The following is a 12,484-nucleotide window of genomic DNA, read 5'->3' on the forward strand; positions in this document are numbered from 1 at the left end:
TTGATAGTAGCAATTGTTCTCTAGTGAGTTGGCAAGGATTTTAAGGGTCTTTTGGACACTAGAGATAAACTAACTCGTACTTTTCACATGTAAATTTTATATTTCTTAGTGCAATGGTGCTAATTTTTCTAAAACAAGTGTATGGATGCATTCTTAGTATTGCAAAGGATCAATTATGTGAAAATGGAAGCAATTTAGTTAAAGAAAGTATAGAATTTTCAAAATTAGATGGGAATTTCCAAAAATTTCAAGGGTATTCTCGTAATTTTCCCTATCGTTTTTCTACATAGCTGGTGAGTGCTGACGATGGCGCTACTACTCACAACGCTGCTATGCTCCAAGCACCTCTCTCTGGACTTGTTGCAGAGTGTGGATACTTGAATTGAGGCACTCTCGTACTCTCTCACCCAACCTGTTGCAAAGTCTCCAGAACGCAGCCTCGACCTATTGCAACGTGCGGCTCCTTGAATTGAGGCACCTGACCTGTTGCAAAGTCTCAAGCACGCAGCAACAAAAGCTCGATCACCCTCAAATTATTTTGCAGGTTGGTAATCTCTCTCTCTCTCTCTCTCTCTCTCTCTCTCTCTCTCTCTCTCCGTTCGAATTCATGATGAGATAGCTAGTCACGGGCTGCTCTGGGCTGCTGTAACCATATGGGTATTAGGTACGGAAGGACCAACAGAAATCAGGTTTGCTTGCACCTTGACGGCAAGTGGCCTTCTGCAAAACCTTCGCATGGGTTGGATTGTTAGTCGAGGGCTAAAATCACAACTGACATGCAGTGCTCTAAGCAGCTCATTTATCCACTTGTAAATGGGAAGAATTTGTCTTTGCTCTTGTTTTCATAGCTTTGATTGCTAGCCAAATGTGGGTGCCTTACACAATGCATCCTTCTCCCACTCCAGCAAGTCATACGCAGAGAGTCTCACACCATGAAGTTCCAAAGCGAGATTCCGCTCTCCTGTTTTTGGCATGGGATCTTCCCAAGGACGATTCGGATCTTTTGGGATGGAGTCAAGCATAGCCATTTGTTGTTGCTCTTGCAACACTCCCCTTTTTGCCTGATCAGATTGTGCCATTGCAGCTCTTTGAAGTGAGAGAGGATGTGGCCTTATGCAAAACCTTCACATATGGGAAGGGAAGGGCTTTCTCCAACAGAAATCACGTATGCTTGCATCTTGAGGGCATGTGGTGTTATGCAAAACCTTCGCAGGAGTTGATTGCTAAAATTACGACTGAGAGTTGGTTCTCATGGATTGCTCTAAGCAGGTCATTTTCTGCTGGTAAATGGGAAGATGCTGTCTTTGCTCCTGTTTTGATAACTTTGATAGCTAGCCAACTGTGGTTGCCTTTCCGAATGCAACCATCTCCCAATGCGGCAAGTCATACGTAGAGAGTCCTACACCACCAAGTTCCTGAGCAAGATTTTGCTTTACTGTTTCTGGCATGGGATCTTCCCAAGGATGACTCGGATCCTTTGGGATGGAATCAAGCATAACCTTTCTATACTCTTCCCTCTTTGCCTGAATCAGATTGTGTTATTGCAGCGCTCTGAAGTAAACCATTCGGATTTCTTACAATTTTCACAGGTGACACATGAATGGAGTACCTTGTTTATCCTCTTAAGAAGGCTGGTTCATCCTCATTGAGCTCAATTTCAGGCTCCTCTCCAACACCCTCGTCTTGATACAAGAGTCTAGATCCATCAGCATCATTATTGGGTAATCGCCTGTTGTAACCATATGATAATTAGGGAAGGATTTTTTGAACAAAAATCACATATGCTTGGACCCTGAGGGCATTCTCCCGTATGAAAAACTTCGTGTCTGGGAAGGGAAGAGCTTTCTCCAGCAGAAATCTTGTATGCTTGCACCGGGAGGGCATGTGGCCTTATGCAAATCCTTTGCATGGGTAAGAGAATTCATGATGCGATTGCTAGTTGAGGGCTAAAATCACAACTGAAATGTGGTTCTCATGGACTGCTCTAAGCAGCTCATTTTTCCACTTGTAAATGGGAAGATTTTGTCTTTGCTCCTGTTTTGATAGCTTTGACCACTAGCCAAATGAGGGTGCCCTAGCAAATGCATTCTTCTATCGTTCTGGCAAGCCGTACATAGAGAGTCTTACACCACAAAGTTCCTGAGCAAGATTCTGCTCTCCTGTTTCCGGCATGGGAATCTTCTCAAGGACAATTCAGATCCTTTGGGATGGAATCAAGCTTAGTCCTTTGTTGTCGCTCTCGTCCCTCTTTGCCTGATTCAGTTGTAGCTCTCCGAATTGAACCATCTGGATTTCTTACTATTTACTCACGATGGTGCTGGCTTCTCATAGCATCCACCTGGCAAGGTTCTACAAGTGCTTTTTAGTAACATGATAGCTCAATATAGCTATGCGCTCTTCACAATATCTGATACAAAGCGAGGGCATCTCTATAGATGCGATTAGCTATGCTTGATTGCATGAGATGTTCAAGAGATGCTGGGATTTTGCAAGATACGTGCAGCATGAGCTGGCCATGGTTTACTTTTAAATACTCAGAAAATTATTGAGCAACTTCTTGTCCTTTGGGATTGAATCAAGCACAGTCCTTTGTTGTTGCTCTTGCAACACTCTCCTCTCTTTGCCTAAATCAGATTGTGTCATTGCAGCTCTCTAAAGTGAATCATCTGGATCTTTGTCAAAGTTGATGATGCGGAAGCGTAGAGCGAAGACATTATGCATGAGAGAGAGAGAGAGAGAGAGAGAGAGAGAGAGAGAGAGAGAGAGAGAGAGAGAGAGAGAGAGAGAGAGAGAGAGAGAGAGAGAGATTCTGCTTGTAATAGGCTTGGACACCCCAAGCCAAAGATCTATAGCAACACACGTGAGAAAACTGCAAACAATTGAATTGAACTTGAATAAGGGGAGAGAGAGAAGGAGAGAGTCGACACGAAGCGGCAGAGTTCCGGTTCCTGATGCATTGGCCCCAAAGATTGCCCCCAAAAACTGGCGTCCCTTTCGATATTTGTTTATTATTGCTTCACAAAGGTACAATGTCTGAGAGTCCTCTCTTTGCAGTGCTCCCAAGCTAATCTACCTTAGAGAGAGGAGGGTGATGATATTTTTTGAGCGATTCCAGTGATGTGGCACTCGCAAGCACCTTTTTAAAAACTCAGATCTTCCATATAGACGGCATCCAAGGGAGCCACGTGCACACTAGTGCTCGAAATTTAACGTTGTGGGAGAGAGGCCCTGGCTATGCTTATAAACGTTTTACAACAGGCCTCTGACCCAAAGGCACCTGCTTTGAAAGGATTTGGTGTCACGTGACACATCCAACCCTATGTGTCCGTGGACAAGCTACAACATGACCAAGGTTCAGTTCAGTCAAGTCAGTCTAGAATAGGAAGTGATCTGAGCATGATCATCAGCATTCCCATCAGAATCCATCAAGGGAATTTTCCACTGCATTAAACCTATTTTCCCTATTTTTGACATTTTTCACTTATTTATTTATTGACTTTTGTTGGGAAAAGATAATATATAAGCAAACCAAAGCTAGCACTTTCTGGCAGAAGAGGCAACAGGAGCGTTGCTCAACAGGCACCTTCTCAAGCAAGATCAACCTCAAGAACCCCTAGCGTTTTTCAGCCTGAAGATCTGGCGTTTCCACTCAGCTACACCAGCGTTTTGCATCAGCAATTTCAGCAGTTGGAAACCCAGCAGCGGCAGCGTTTCTGCAACAGTATCACAGCCATAAGGCAGCGTTTTTGGGACAGCCACAGTAGCGTTTTCAGCAGCCATAATCAGCGTTTTGAATCAGCCATCAACGCTCCGAAGATTTGCAGATTCAGCCCTAAGAAGAAGGCGATTCGGTCCTTTTGCTGTAGATCTCTGCCGCATCGTTCCATCGCGAAGAAGGACCTCAGAAAGCTCTAGCGTTTTGCATCATCTGCAATCAGCCAGCGTTTTTAGTATTCAGCCCATTAGCCTCGATGTACCGTCCATTCCCGTAGCAGATCCAGTGATTCTAAGCAAGAAAGAACAGTAGGACAAGAACTAGTTCCAAGCCTGCGGATTTCAGCCATAGTCCCGTCCTCGTCGTCCACACCGTCGACATCGACATAGCAAGCATTAGATGTGCATCAGCATCTTGTACCAGATTGTGCAATCAATAGTGGACCACTCTCGCCATCGAGAGTGGTGCCCTTGGAGGAGGGTTTACAATGTCTCTGGTGTCGTATTCTCTTTTCTCTCTTTCTCTCAGTCTCATGCACTTTCATTCACAGTGTTTGTTCACTTAGTTTGTGTCCATTGCACTCTCTCACTAAAGGAAAGAAGGCTCTCCCTTCCGTAAGTAAAAGGAACCTTGAGCACAGTTCAGAGCACTCATCTTGAGCAAAGTTCAACATTCACTTCCGCTGCACCTTACATTGGTATCAGAGCTTTGGCAGTGTTCTGTATCACTCAAGGAAAGAACCACAAGAACCACATAATTTTTTTATTTTGCTTGTTGCGGTAGCACGTAACCCAAGACTTCTTGGGCGTGTCGATTCCTAGTCGTGTTTTTGAAGAGTGACAGGAAACCCAAGAAAGAAGGGCTTGTCCAGCCTCCCCTTGTGCCTCTTTTCACTCATTGAGAGCGGACCGTGCACTTAGCGGCCGGCCAATCGATGTGAGGTGGGAAAAAGCAACCTTGGTGTGAGCGCAAGGCCGTCAAGGGGTGCGCCCGCGGAAAAGAGCAGAACTCGGGTGAAGAGAAGATCCTTCTCTAACACAGATTGCAAGCGAAAGAAGAACCTCAAGACTCTCAAAAACCTCAAGTACTCAAGACCCCTAAGAACCCAAGAACCCAAGACCCACAAGAACCCAAGTTCCTTGAGAACTTTCTCTAATTGTGTTTTGCAGCTGAGCACGCAATTACGCAAATCGGATGCGGAGCGCAAGGAGGCATTCCTTTATGGATTGGACGAGTATATCAAGTCTACTGTCGAGGTGCTCGATCCAATCGATCTCAACAAGGCGGTAGCGATTGCTCTCACACAGGAGATGAAGCACAACAAGGGAAAGCATAAGGAAAACAAGACTTCGACAAGTACCCCTTAGACCTCTCAGAACCCTCAGAACGGTAAGAATGGTAAGAACGGTAACTCTTCTAACCAATCTTCCAATAGTCTCTCAGAAAAGAACTCTCAAAGTGAACCTAAGGGTAAAGCTAACACAATTGCTAAACCTAAGCTCACTCCAGATGAAAAGGTAGCACAAGGAGTTCTAAGAGGATACATCACGTAGGAAGAGCAAAGCACTTATTCTAAGGAAGGTCGTTGTTTTCATTGTCACATTAAGGGTCACATAAAAAGAACATGTCCTAAGCTTGAATTGAATGAATCTAAAGAATCCACAGAACCCCCTTCCTCTGTCAATGCAATCAATGACAACACGGGTGTGCCCCAAGTTTCTCATGACCCTCCCATTGATGAGTCTCTCATTAAATGTTATGGTCATATGACGGGGTAACGTTTTTTCATATTGTTTGACCCGGCAGTATGCATAATGTGATCAGTCCCTCTTGTTGAGAGAGCCCACCTAGAGGTTAGTCAGAAATCTCCTCTTGAGGTCTCTGGCTTCGCTCCCGGTATGGACTCTCTCATCACGAAGGAGTGCCTTGATGTGTTGTTTACAGTTCAACAAGCTGGTTTCCGTAGAAAATTTTTCGTCTCTACTCTTTCCGGATGTGATATGATTTTGGGCATTTGATGGTTTCGTGAGCATAACCCTGTCACCAGGAGGTTTATTTTTCCTGTTGCCTTCCGTAAATAAGTACTAGATATTTTTATTTATTTTTATTTTTACTTGTTTTCCTCGGAACCCTTGAAAAGGTGCAAGTGGACATTGCATGGCCAGTGTGAAACGGCTGCGGCCGAATAGGTTTCTCACAGCGGGAGTCTGGGTCGGTCAGTCTGGGACTGGTCGGGCCAGTTAGCACTGAAATCTGATGAGTATGGAAGCCCGTGTACGCCAAATGAAGTCTGGGCCACTCGGAAAGTCACTTATAACTTTATAAGTCAGTGGGAACTAGAGAATTAACTCAGAAGGGGCAAACTAGACACATGGCAGCTCCAGGCAGTTTTGCCACTTCCAGCATGAAGAGGGGGTGCCCAATTTGAGAGAGGAGGCTGATTTTTGAACATAAGTGAGCTACTGTGTGTGTGTGAGTAGTGGGTGCAGGTCTACAACTTTAATGGAAAGCTTGCCTTCTCCTCTGTCTCATGTAGCGCGATGATTTGCTCTCGTGCATCTCTCTCTCCCTTTTGGCACATATGGTAATGCCCCACTAGTTGGGCTACTCAGATGAACATGTACAGTTCTGGGGGTTTATGCGCGTATGCCAAGGCAAGAGCCTTCTGAACAAGAACTGGATTAGCTAATTGCTAATCCCCCACAAGTACGTACAGTTCCATCGTGAAAGATTGCGAGTTCGGAGAGTTTTCTCTCGTGAAAACTCGTCCAATTCACAGGGGAACTGTCCCATTGCGTGCAGGAGCCTTGGGACACGCATAGGCGTGTTCGCTCCGCTAAAAACGATCCGAAACAGCGAATTACAGCCTGTTGTGTTTTTTTGCAGGTTTAGGGTTTCGCACCTAAACTGCAAGGGAACCCCGGGGGAGCCTCGTGAGAGCCTTGGGATGCGTGTACAGGCTTTTGGGCACCCGGCAGTGAAAAACAGGGAATTACAGCCCGCTGAATTTCTGTGACAGCTCACCAAAAAGCTTCTGGATAGCGAGGGAATCCGTCCTAGACAGGTGCTTTTGACCTACAGGGGTTTTTGCGCCGTTATGCTGCCAAAATCAGGTCGAAAACCTGCGTTTTCAGCCCTCGCCAGGTTTGGACAGCTTTGTGAAAGCTTGTGCGAAGTGGTCGGATCGTCTACCTTAATTTGAATAAAGAAATACCGAAAGGGGCGCCAGTCTTTGGGGCCTACATGGTGTCGGTCTCGTGTGCGCAGTGACATTCTAGTCGCTTGACGCAACTGTGTTCTCTTCCCTTCTCAGTGCTCTGTGTAAAGTTAACAGGTAATTGAAATAGTACCGCCCTCTACGTTGTACAGGCCGGTTATATGGTTCCATCGACGGGATAGTCACTTTTTCTTCAAAAAGTGCAGCGTGGATTGTTGTGGGTGAAAGCAACAGAGAGCTTGTTGTTATGGCAGAGAAGAGAGACCAAGTACCTGAAGAGGGATCTTCCTCACATGGCACGGAGAAAGTTCCTTCAACTCTTCAAGAAGAGGACAGGTTGTTTAGAACTCAACTACGTTGCTGCATGGACATGTTTCAACAGTTGGCTAACAACCCAAGGATGCAGGAGTTCTTACAGCCTTCGACACAGGGTTTTCAGCCTCCTACACAGGGCATGACTGAGCCGTTGCAGAAAAAGGAGATTTCCAATGCGTAGAGGACTTATGATGCTCGAGGGAAAGCCCATGTGGTTGAGCAACTAGCAGTGTCCAATGATCCAAAGCAACTTGCTTTAGTTGGACAGGAACCGTTTGTGAATGGTCAAGGGAGTAATGAACACGCTATGCGTCAGACCCTTCCATTACCTAATACTTATCCTGGTTATTTTGGAGGTGGTTCAGTGTTTCAAGCTATGGCTGGACCTTCCACAGGTTATATGCCAGGGAATGTGTTCGAGACAATGCAAACAGGCATGGGTAACCCTATGTACGCGAACATGGGTGTCCAACCAGGTTTTCAGGGTGCCTACGGCCAGTTTCGAGTGCCTGTAACACAATTTGGTATGGCTGGTTTTTCGCAGCCATGCGTACAAAATGCAGATATGACAGGTAAAACAGTTGATGGGAGTGCTGGAATGAACAATCATGGAGCACCACTGTTACAGGCACCTGTTTATGCTAATGTGGCTTCTTTGAGTCAGCTTAAGGATTACAAGGAAGGTGGGCAGGGAGTGAAGTTTGAAACTTTCAGAGGAACTGAGGACCAATTGAAGGCTTTGACCTTCATACAGTAGTTCGATGCAGCTTATGCTGGAGGAAACTTCACGGAATCTTCAAAGATACGCAAGGCTGCCACTTTCTTGAAAGGGAATGCGCTTCAATGGTGGACCGCATTGTTGAACCAGGGTCAAGCCCCAACAACGTGGGTCCAATTCAAATAGCTTTTTGCGCCTGCATGGTTGACAAACACTTTTGAAGTGGATGTGATGACAGAATGGCACGAGTTGAATGCTAACAGTGTGCGAATCTTGAAGAGTACAATAAACAGTTTTGGGCCGCACTGTTGCCAGTCACCTCTTACAGGTTTGTGCCATTGTCAGAACAAATTGAGAAGTACTGTTGCGGATTGCCCAAGAAAATCAGGGACTACTGCACAAAGACTACTGTCATGAATATGTTTCAGTTGATAGAGAATGCAAGAGTGGCCAGCAATCTGTCGAAGGGAGATTCCGATAAATTTAATAGCCACAAGAAAGGGTCCCAGGGCAAACAGTTTTCAACCAAGGGCAATGTTGCAGCAAAGCCTTCTGAGCCTCCCACAAAGAAGCCCTCCACTGAAGAAGGTGATACGTCCAAGAAGCAGTTTAAGTCTTCTTCGGGACGAGGACAAGGACAAAAAAGGCATTTTTTTGGCAAAACTTTTGAAGAAAGGAAAGCTCTTAGGGAGGCCAAGAAATGCTACATTTGTGAACAGGAAGGACATTTTGCAAATGAATGCCCATAGAAGAAGTCACAGGATAAGGATGACAAGTCAGACCATAAAGGGAAGAAGCCAAAGCCAAGTGCAGGACTTGTTCCAGATTTGGTTGGAGACCAGCCAAACACAGATGCCACGGAGCTGTGCATAGCTTGGGGCAAAGTTAGAGACCAGACAGTGCTGGTTTTCTTTGATCCAGGAGCCCGTGCAAATTTCATATCACCAGAATTGGCATCAAAGTTGGGCATTCGTGCAGAGGAGATGGGTATGACAGGGGAAGCAGGTTTGGCATGCACATGTCATTCAGAGCCTGTTACTCCCATTTTGGGAAAGCTTCGTTTGCACATTCAGAGCTATGTGGATGCGAAAGAATTTCATATTATGCCACTTGAGGGCTCTGATGTGTTACTGGGTGTCCCATGGTGTTACAGGTTGCATGCTATGGTGGATACTTACAACAAAAAGATTACCCTTGTACATGAGGAAAGACTCATGTCCTTGATGTAAAGCTTAAAGGCGAGTCTGTTCCAGTTGTTTCTGCTTCTGCTATTTCATCTGTAATAAAGAATCATCTTTCTGCGTACTTGATCTTTGCAAAAGAAGTACCTCAAGTTGTATCTAATTTGTCTACCTTAAATTGAGGGAGCATCATTGTTTACAAGGATAGACCTAAAGAGTGGCTACCATCAGATACGCATTAGACAAGAAGATGTCCATAAGACTGCGTTCAGGACAACATTTGGTCTCTATGAGTTTATTGTTATGCCATTTGGTCTCACAAATGCTCCTGCCACGTTTAATAGAATGATGGACAGAATTTTTAGACCACATAGAAACTTCGTGGGTACCTTCTTTGATGACATGATTGTCTATTTGAAGTCTGAAGGGATCACTTGAATGCAGTTTTCAATGAGTTACGTACGAACAGGCTACTCATTAATGCGAAGAAGAGTGAATTCTTTTTGCAAGAGATTCACTTCCTTGGGCACATTGTTTCAAAGGATGGGGTACACATGGATCCCGCTAAAGTGGAAGCAATTAGATCATGGCCAGACTTGAAGTCCGTACATGACATCCGAAGCTTTCTAGGCTTATGTTCCTACTACAGGAGGTTCATCCGAAATTTTGTTGAGATTGCTTCTCTACTCCATGCAATACAAGGAAAAGGAGTTACTTTCAAGTGGACAGCCAAGGAAATTTTAGCGTTCAAACACTTGAAAGAGAAGCTAACTTCAGATCTGGTAATCATTTTGCCAGATCTTTCGAAACCTTTTGTGGTTTAGTGTGATGCGTGTGGCCATAGTCTTGGTGCAGTTCTAATGCAGAATGGCCGAGTAGTCGCATATGAGAGCAGAATTCTTTTGAAGACTGAAAGGAACTTGCAAGTCTATGAGAAAGAATTGCTGGCAATAATTCATGCTCTCACTAGTTGGAAACACTATCCGCTAGGGGCTGATTTTGTTGTCCAAACGGATCATCAAACCTTGCGATATTTTCTCACACAGACGAAGTTGTCTGAGAAGCACATGTGATGGGCAAACATCTTGTCAATGTTCCATTTTCAGATTGTGCATGTGCAAGGGAAAAAGAACGTGGTGGCTGATACGTTGTCACGAAAGCCCCAAATTTCAGTAGTGTCAATTCCGTCCCATTGTGAACTAGACGAAATGAAGACACAATATGCTGAAGACTCAGATTTTGCAAGGATCTATGACCAGCTTGTTGATGGGCAACATCATGAGCACTATATGCTTAAGAATGACTTTCTCATGAGGCATGGAAAGTTATGCGTTACTAAACAGTTACGGCCAAAGATTTTGATGGAAAGTCATGGTCCACCTTATGCTGGGCATCGTGGAATTGATGCGACAGTGAAAGGGGTTGAGGCATTCTTCTATTGGCCAGCTTTGCGTCAAGATGTTGACACATTTGTAAGATCATGCTTAGTATGCCAAAAAGTCAAATTTGACAGACAAAAGCAACCGGGATTGTTGTAGCCATTGCCGATCCCAGATAGGCCATGGGAAAGCATAGCAATGGACTTTATCTTTGATCTTCCAAGGACGCAAACCAGCAATGATGGGATTTGGACTATCATTTGTAGGTTCAGTAAGCAGGCCCATTTCATTCCTGTCAGGAAGAAGATAAAGCCATAACACATGGTCAAGATATTTATGAGCAATATCTTTAAATTTCACGGGATGCCTCAGTCAATTGTCAGTGACAGGGATCCATGTATGACGAGTCTTTTCTGGAAGGCATTGTTTGAGAACATGGGCACTACGCTAAAGTTCTCTTCTTCGTTTCATCCGCAAACTGATGGACATTCAGAAGAGGCAAATTCTACTGTCCTGGACCTGCTCAAATGTTATGTGTCAGAGCACAAGGCAACTTGGGAACACCATCTTCCATTGGTGGAATATGCTTACAATAACACTGTGCATACGTCAACAGGTAAGGCACCATTTGAGATAGTGGAAGGAGGGAAGAAAGTCCGGCCCATTTTGTAGACTAAGGACAAGATATTTGAGGCAGACAAGTATGTGCAAGATATGGATGAAACATACACGAAGATAAAGATTGCTCTTGAGAAGACTCAGGCTAAGCAAAAGAAAGCTGCTGATCGTCACCATCGTGAACTTGTATTTTCACTTGGTGATTGGGTGCTTTTGCGCTTTGAAAAGGCCAGGTTAAGGAAAAGGAAAGGCAAGGAACGCTTGTTTCCTAAGCTCAGTGTACGATATTATGGTCCTTTTCAGATTTCAGAAAAGATCAGCGATGTAGCTTACAGGTTAAAGCTACCAGAAGATTGGAAAATACATAATGCTTTTCATGTCAGCCTTCTAACTTCTAAGACCCTTTGTTGGTGATGTGTCAGAGAATATACTTGATGAGGAACAACCCGAAGTGGAAGAATTGGATGAAATGCTTGTTCCTGAACAGATATTGGCACATAAAGAAAGAAAGGCTAGAGGAAAGGTTGCAAGACGCTATTTGGTGAAGTTCAAGAACTATCCATCGTTGGATGCCAAATGGATGGAAGAGTCTGAATTGGTTGATTCACCTCAGCTATTGCAATTGTATCTTGAAGCCTTTCAGATGGAACCCACAATGACTTGATGTAGCCTTTTCTGGAGCAAGGCAAGAGCATGGTTCATGATGCTCAAGAGAGTAGTTAAGCAATTGTATCTACTCTTTCCATACAAAATTTAGCTAGAGAAGTTTGTGCTTGAGAGTACACTAGAAGACTTCTATGCTTGATATATGTGTCGTAGCCAGGTTGGTGAACGCTACATTTCCGGAAGCATGTATATCTTGGATTCCCATCATAGAATATATGTGATATCAAGAGATACCGCATGTATTATTGGCATGCAAGCGAGATCGCATGCAAGCGAGATCGCTTGCAGTATTTCAAGGGTGGTTATGTCACCAGGAGGTGTATTTTTCCTGTTGCCTTCCGTAAATAAGTACTATATATTTTTATTTATTTTTATTTTTACTTGTTTTCCCCGGAACCCTTGAAAAGGTGCAAGTGGACATTGCATGGCCAGTGTGAAACGACTGCGACCGAATAGGTTTCTCACAGCGGGAGTCTGGGTCGGTCAGTCTGGGACTGGTCGGGCCAGTCAACAGTGAATTCTGATGAGTATGGAAGCCTGTGTACGCCAAATGAAGTCTGGGCCACTCGGAAAGTCACTCATAACTTTATAAGTCAATGGGAACTAGAGAATTAACTCAAAAGGGGCAAACTGGACACATGGCGGCTCCAGGCAGTTTTGCCACTTCCAGCATGA

At 44.6% G+C, this 12,484-nt stretch overlaps 1 protein-coding gene across 5 annotated transcripts in view; it reads left to right on the forward strand.

Moving 5' to 3' along the window:
* The first annotated feature begins 282 nt into the window (after positions 1 to 282).
* The window catches only part of PDE318 (P-loop containing nucleoside triphosphate hydrolases superfamily protein), a 189,141-nt gene continuing 176,939 nt past the window's right edge, over positions 283 to 12,484 (forward strand). For 4 of the 5 annotated variants that reach the window (XM_086493186.1, XM_086493188.1, XM_086493185.1 and 1 more), the window contains exon 1: positions 284 to 544. The gene's annotated coding sequence lies outside the window, so the exon portion shown is untranslated. Of the gene's footprint in view, positions 545 to 12,484 lie in introns of all 5 variants that reach the window. The other variant, XM_086493189.1, reaches the window with a different exon arrangement.

The sequence above is a fragment of the Adiantum capillus-veneris genome, chromosome 21, assembly GCF_014529385.1.
Source record: "Adiantum capillus-veneris isolate H3 chromosome 21, ASM1452938v2, whole genome shotgun sequence".
NCBI classification, from domain to species: Eukaryota; Viridiplantae; Streptophyta; class Polypodiopsida; order Polypodiales; family Pteridaceae; genus Adiantum; species Adiantum capillus-veneris.